The sequence below is a fragment of the Parasteatoda tepidariorum genome, chromosome 9, assembly GCF_982258835.1.
Source record: "Parasteatoda tepidariorum strain Cologne lab strain chromosome 9, Ptep-v5.0, whole genome shotgun sequence".
Lineage (NCBI taxonomy): Eukaryota > Metazoa > Arthropoda > Arachnida > Araneae > Theridiidae > Parasteatoda > Parasteatoda tepidariorum.
In genome coordinates, this window is record NC_141763.1 from 86645527 (window position 1) to 86653543 (window position 8017).

Genomic DNA, 8017 nt, shown 5'->3' on the forward strand with positions numbered 1-8017 from the left:
TAAAAGAGATATAATTTAGAGCATTTAAGTAATGCTATTGGTTACAACGACAGTTCTAAACGTTATTGAAGCAGGAAATAAATGAAAAATCCAAATAAACTGAAGCGGAAAGATATACTTGATATACTTCATTTCTTTCAAAATATAATTACAGATAATAAAAGTGGACACTTTTTGAGAGCTCAAAATTATGCGCCCATTCAAAAGAGACAACTGCTAGTGCAATGTGTCTTTCAAGAATGGGCACCTGTAGTCACCTAACCAGTACAACCTTGGCTACATCGGACAAAGCACACGCGCTTTCATAACTTATATTAATTTATTTATTGATTTATTGAAATTACATACATTTGCTGACTTGTGTGCTCAATATAGGCTTATAAGTCATTGTCAAGTAGAAAATACAGATAGAACAATTCAGAGAAAGACATCACAAAGAATACATCCAGGGTTACGGCGGGATTCGAACCCGCTACCTCCACGCTTAACAGAGCGTTTGGACCGGCGATACCGCTCGGCCAGGGAGGCCCCCTTACATTAAAAGAAGATAGATAGATCCGTCATAAAGAATTTGAAACGCTCTGTTATAGAGCTGGAAGCTCTCGCATAGTTCTTCCAACGATGTATTGTTGGAAAATGAATGGAGAAAATATTTTGATGAAGCCAAGAACAGTGATTTTGGCGGAGGGGAATTTTTATTCCGGAAGTTTGAAAAAAAATGTGAACATTTCCTGTTTGCTCTATGAGCTTATGCTGTTGTTGTTGTTGTTGTTAATTTACGTCGCACTAGAGCTGCACAATGGGCTATTGGCGACGGTCTGGGAAACATCCCGGAGGATGATCCGAAGACATGCCATCACAATTTTGATCCTCTGCGGAGGGGATGGCACCCCCGCTTCGGTAGCCCGACGACCTGCGCGCGAAGTCGAGCACTTTACGGTAGCACAGTTTAACGAGGACCAATACCGCACACCCTCGGTCCCTACGCAGGCTGATCCAAGTGGTCACCCACCCGCACACTGACCGCAGCCAGTGATGCTTGACTTCGGTGATCTGCTGGGAACCGTGTCTTAACGATCAGTCCACTGCGGGACCTATGAGCTTATGCAACGTACAAAAATATTTTGATAGTTAAGTGTCATGGTGCTTTATATTTAAAAAAAATTAAAAATTATTGAATTTGAGAGTGGAGCATCGTTTATACGACGCCAAAGGGACCACCGAAAAACGTCGTATAAACGATAACGTCGTATAATCGATTTTTACTTCTAAAACTGAAACTAACTCTGTTTTCAGTTAATTTTGATGTTTAACGTGTGGATTTACATAAATTTCTAAATTAGACAAAGCAAGACAAACAAATAACAAAAGAAGAAAAATTGCAGTGAGCAATTTGAATGTATGTTACCTTTAATTATATTTTCTTGCTATTAGTCTCTACAAGGCTTTAAATAGCGAATTGAACTTATTGCTTTCTATGATGCAATTTTAGATTTCTGATCACGGCCAAATCTAATGGCTGAAGCGCACTTGTGCAATTTGCAGGAAAAAAGAGAGCTTTTACATTTTCCAAAATAATTAGTATCGATGGGTGCGCTGGACATTGGTCGATGAGTAGCAAAAAATTACGGTCTAGTAAAAATTACGGTCGTCATCCAAGCATTCTTGTTGGCACCCTTTTCTGTATCATTCATGTTGGCAAATTCCGACCTTTTTCAAAATACACAAGAAAAAATAAAAAATTAAATGAACGTGAAAAACCGACGTATAACCGATTCTGTGCGTCGTATAAACGATTTATTTTTATATTAAAACGAATAGGAATGATTTGGGACCACATTAAAACGTCGTATAAATGTAAACGTCGTATAAGTGATCGTCGTATAAACGATGCTCCACTGTATTTTTGTATCAGTATGAACTCGAATGTTCACAAAAGCATAAAGGTTTTGTGCTATTTTTTTTTTTTTTTGTTTTTTTTTTTGTTTTGTTTGAAGAAAAATTTTTTTTATTTGAGAGCGGTTATACTTTAAACTCTTTAACTCTTTTAACTAATCGCCTTCCCTCTGTTACATTTTTCAATTCTTGTGTAATATCTAGATTTTTTTGAGTAGGTATTGATGCGGAAATCTACCCATTGAATTTTATTATAAAGGATATCACACTTTCTTAAAGACATTTTGAAATTAAATAATTAAAGTTTTAAATGAATATTGATTACTTAATAGTCTTAAATTTAGTGTTTTTAATGTAAAATTTTACTTTTTTCACTTGCAATTTTAGCTTCGTCTGCTGGAGCTCATCTGCCAGAAAGGAAAAATTCAATTTTGAGTTAGGGTACTGGACACTGCAAGTGAAAAATAACACTCACAGATAGAAAACTGGTGGTCTTAAGTTTGATCCTGGCAGAAAACAACTAGTGTGTATTTGCTGCAAGGTGTACTTTAAATCTCTCGTAGCTGAAAGTCCTCTTATTGATTGTTGTGTAGAAGTTTGAAGAAAGGCTCATACCTGTGTGGTTCATCTCTACTTTGTGCGATATACATAATATTAACTACTGCTAATCATTTTATAAAATCTCTCAATAAAGCATCTAAAGATTCTTCGGTTTATCGCTATTATTGCAAGAAAACAATAACTTGCAATTGAAGGAATAAAACTGCATGAAATGGCTGTAAAGTCTCAAAAAAATTTTCACTTAAAAATAATAATAAAATAAAAGCACATAGTCCTGTCGTTGCTTTTTATAATACACGAAAAAAATTCTTTTATTTAATAACAAATATGTGCTTTTAACTTGTATTTTTCCAAAATATTATCTATATGTTTATATTAAACAATCACGGTAAGAATATATATGAATTTATTATTGAGAATATATATGGTAAGAATATATATGAATAAAGTTATTATTACTTTTATAGTTGAATAAAGTTAATTCTTATATAGTGTTTTATTTTTATATTGCGAATAAAATAATTATGTTGTAAGAAAATGTTTATCATGATTTTTTTTCTTAACTAATGCACTGTGTAATTTATTCTGCAACTTCGAAATAAATCTTCAGAATTTTAGAAAAAGGGGGCTGGCAGACATGATATGCTCATGAATAAAACTTAGTAAGATAAAATTATGGAAATTTTTTTTTATAGTTATGCTTAAGTATTATGAAAACAGTAAGATATTTTTGAAATTTGGTTACTTTTAAATTTTCAAGCTATCGAAAACAAATTTATTTCAGCATTGTCGTTAAACACGTTAACTCAAGCTAAAGAGTATTTATACCACTAATATTGTATTTATTACATTAATTTCGAATTATTCGGTGGAAATTTGAGATAAGAAGCATATAATATATATATATATATAGTATAAATATATTAATTTTATCATGTTTAAAATAATATAATAGTAAAATAACGGTAATAATAAATTTCTTCGGCTTAATATTTTAATATTTAACTTAATACTTAAAGTTTAGCTGAAGAACATTTTTAATAATGTAAAAACAAAAAATTTTGATCTATGTAGAAAAGAATCTTGCTTAAATTTCCATCTGTAAGGTGCTATATATCCTTTGTGAAAACAAGTCTTTTAAAAGTATAATATTGGTTTTTTTATAGCTAAATATCCTAATTTTATCCTAATTTTAGTTACAGAAACATCAAGCTTAGTTTTTACCTAATTATAACCTTAGTTATTCTTTATACGCTTCAAAAATATACATGTTGACATGTTTCAAGCATATAAAGAATAGGCTCCCATTTTCAAGACTTGACAAACGTGAATGTAACGAAACTAAAATCATTCGAAACACAAGTAAACTTTCTAGCAAATCAAGGAAATCAACATTCAAATGAATAAAATACGATTCCAGGGTATCTAGATGAGCCGACTTGACTGGGGTTGAATTTATGTCGAGGTTGAATTTATGTCCAAGATTTCAACCATTGGATGCAATTGGAGATTTTTCGAGTTCTTGATAACGGACATGTCCATCATGCTTCTTAATTCTAAATTTGAAATCACGTTTAGTTTGTCCGATGTAGCGAAGTTCGTACTGACAAGGGGTGGGGTAAATGCCTCTGTGAAAAACGCGTTTTTAAATTTTAGAATTAAATAATACGATAGATGAGTCCGTAGTCAAGAACTTGAGAAATCTTCAATTGTTTCACATTGTTGAAATCGTGGCATAAATTCAATTTCGATATTGCTAGAAATTTTTACACCACAGTCATGTCGGCTCATTTAGATACTCTGGAATCTTATTTCATTCATTTGAAGGTTGATTCCTTCGTTAAGGACATTAGTTCTCCCCCAACTCTCTATAACTCGTGGAAATACATTTTACCCTGATTTGCCTCTCGACAACAATTCCTTCTTGTTCTCTTTTCATCTTCTATCTCTCTCTACTTCTATGGTTTTTCTAACTTTTATTTTTGCCTTTATTTTTTCCTTTTTTAACTGACAACTTCACGTTTTTTTTTTCCAAATTATTTTTGTTTTGTTACGTTCAAGTCTGTCAAGCCTTGAAAATGGGCACCTATTTTTGTTGTGCATCAATACCAAAACCCTGACTTCCATCTCTGCTTAATTTTTTGAATTTTCTTTTCATAAAAAGCTCCGCGTGAAATGTTTACATATTGCACCTACTTTTTCTTAAACCTATTTATGTTCATAACGCATTATCTATAATCAGGGAAATGCAGGCAATAGAATTGTTTAAGAGAAGCATTAGAGCTGCTCCGTGTTAAAATATATGAGTCAAATTCTCTGAAAATGCCCATATTTATCTAAAAATGCTCAAAATATGTCCTTCAATGGTATTTTTTTAACAAAACATGTTGTATCTACCGTCCATATTAAAGAAGGAATAAAGCAGACACTTTGTGAATTTATTTAAATTTTTTGAAAAGAGCGAATCTCTTAAAACTGGTTTCATATTAAAATATGAGTGCGAAATTTTCTAATTCAACGCAGATAATACCAGAAATTGCAAAATACAATATTATAAAGCATCAAAACCAAACCAAATTAATGTTTTGGCTAGCGCTTGATAATATTAGTTTGTATGGAATCTAATGTTATATCCAGAGAAAACAACGACCATCTGTATCTTTCTAATATTAGAAAGTTGCGTAAGATAACGTTAGATTTTACTGGTTTTTTGATGTTATCTATAATATTAGGTGCTTTCTAGATGGGCATTATGCTGAAATTTTTAAGACGATATTTCATGTAAGTGAAAACTGAACAGCAATAAATAAAATCAATACAGTTTTTTAGAAGTTTTTAAGATATATATAAGGGTCATTCTCACTAAAAGGTGATTTTTTAAGTCCCTTAGTAATAAATATTAGGAAATACAACAGATTTCTTAATATTTTACTTCATCATTTTTCGTAAAGTTCGAACTAATAAATCATATGCATTTCTGCTAAATGTATTTAATATTTCATTCTTATTTTTAATAAACATAACTTCAAAATCCCCTCCGTGGACGTCCCTACGTCTGTGACATAAAATAATTTTTAATGGCTGTTAAACAATTTAAACGTTATTTTAATGATTTTTGTAGTTTTACCTAGTCAAATGTTTATAGTAACTTTTTATTCAATATTTTTCTTAAAAAAAATTATTTTTATAAAATAAATTACTAGTAAAATTTGTCCATCAAAAATTAAATCTATTAACAATCTATTAACATGGACAATTAATATAGTTCGGTAAATATGCAATAAAAAATTCATATGCGAAATCCGTAAAGGGCAGCTGCTGGGAAAGGTAACCATTCCATTTTCTAATGTTATCTATCAGTTGTTTTTGTTCTCTTTGGTGTCAGTTTTGGATTGTTGTGTTCAACTGGGGTTTGGCAAAGTTCTCACCGTATACTCCGTGGACATCATAAAGAAGGTAAGATAAAATTATTTTATTTTTGATAGATGAATTTTAGATTGCAAAAATAGTATTTTTAATAAAAAGAACTGCCCCATTTTTGTAACTTTAAAATTAAAAATCAGTAAAATTCAAGAACTAGTTTTTGTCTCCTCCGTGGACTTCCTCTCCGTGGCCATAACAAATCCACGGATGAGAAGACACAGTCAATGGAAGAGACAATGTGTTAGATAACCATAATACAATTTTAATAATTAAAAAACAATTTTTCTTTTAATTGATATTTTTTAAAATGGAACAAATGTGTTAATTTGTTTGTATTTTTAAAGAAAATCAATTAAGTTTAACTTTTTCTTATCGGAGAAGTAAATATTGGCAATTTTTCTAAATAATTTCTGTGATGTTTAACATTTTTTTTCTCTTCAAATTTTAGGAAAAAAATGGCGAAACCAAAATGTAAAAAAAGAAAGTAATCAAATGTTCAAATGCAAAAGAGAAGGGAACAGAAAAAACTTAGTATGAGACAAGCTAAACAAACATTAAAAGAAAACCCTATATTGTTTGAAGAAAGAAAAAAAAAAGAGCAAGAAACTTTAAAATCTGTATCAGAAAAAGATTTAACAGAAAAATCGTGATTAAATGTACTTAAATTTCTAGAAATTGATAGAGCAAGCCGTTTGTGCAAAGGGAAAACAGAAACAATAATAAGAAGAAATGAGAAAAGACAAAAACGTTATTTGGATGACAGTATGTTTAACTTGCATAAAATGTTCATAAAAAAGTACCCTCAACATTCAACTTTCATGTGGAGTCTGTATTTTTATTTCAATAGTCTTTACATTTTAATTTATTAATATTCAGTAAAAGTTACTTAAGAGTTACTTAAAAATTGTACACCTAGGTTAAAAATGGATGTTTCCCTTCATATAGCAGCATGATTAATCGGAAGTAGCTCCATCTCTAATAATGAAATATTTTGTTATTTACTTATTAATGTTAAACTCATATCAGATGTAAACAATAATTAATGAATCTGTGTTCATTGATATTTTATAACATAAAATGTATCCTCCGTTGATTATTACATCTCCTCCGTGGAAAAGGCAGAATTTAAAATATTTTAAATTTTGTAAAAAATAAAATAGAGAACTTGACCATTATTATAAGGACATATAACAAAAATAAATAAAGGCATTTATGTAATTTTTATCACTTTTTTAATTACTTTAATTCAAGAAAATTTTTTAATCTATTTATACCTTTTCAGTGAGAATGAACCATAAGAGAGAAAGTATTAGATATATATAAGAGTTATAATTTCAAAATAATTAAGCTTAATATTAAAGATTGTGATCACACTACTAAAATATATAATACCGGGAAAGTATGTGTTTATCTGTAAAAATTAAACAAAAATATTTTTACTGCGTTTTAATAAATGATTATCATTTTAACTGATATTTAATGATTTTATCTCAAAATATTTAAGAACACAGATAAATCAGTATAACAAAAATTATCATCAGTTTTTAACAGAGGTAATTGTGGCTTCCAGGAAGAAAAAAAAGCGAGAAATTTAGGAAAGAAAAAAAGTGGGCGTAAGAGATTTATAAATTCATTTATCGTGAACAATCTCTGCGTTTAGAAAACTGTAAATTCTAATTATACTTTTAATAATAGCGAAACTGATTTATTTATTTTTAATTTTATTACAGGAAATTTTTACACTTACATGTTAAAGTATAAATGAACAAAATTTATCAACATTATGAGCCATATTATTTAAAAAAAAACTAAAATACCTGAATTTCATAGCAATATTTACAGTGATATTAATTTTCAACCAAGATTTAAAATTGCGTGAAAATGAATCAGGTTGTTTAATTCTCAAACAGCGTGAATTTAAAGCTCGTTGTTTGTTTTTTTTTAAAATTAAATATGAATCGTAATGTTTGATTTTTAAACCACTAGAAAACGAATCTCGATGCTTGATTTTATAATCACATGAATACGAATTAAGTGCATAATTTTTAAACCTCGTTATGAATACGAATCATGATGTTTGATATTAGAATCACACTATGCGTTTTTGAATAGCGTAAATGTGAATCACGTTGCTTTA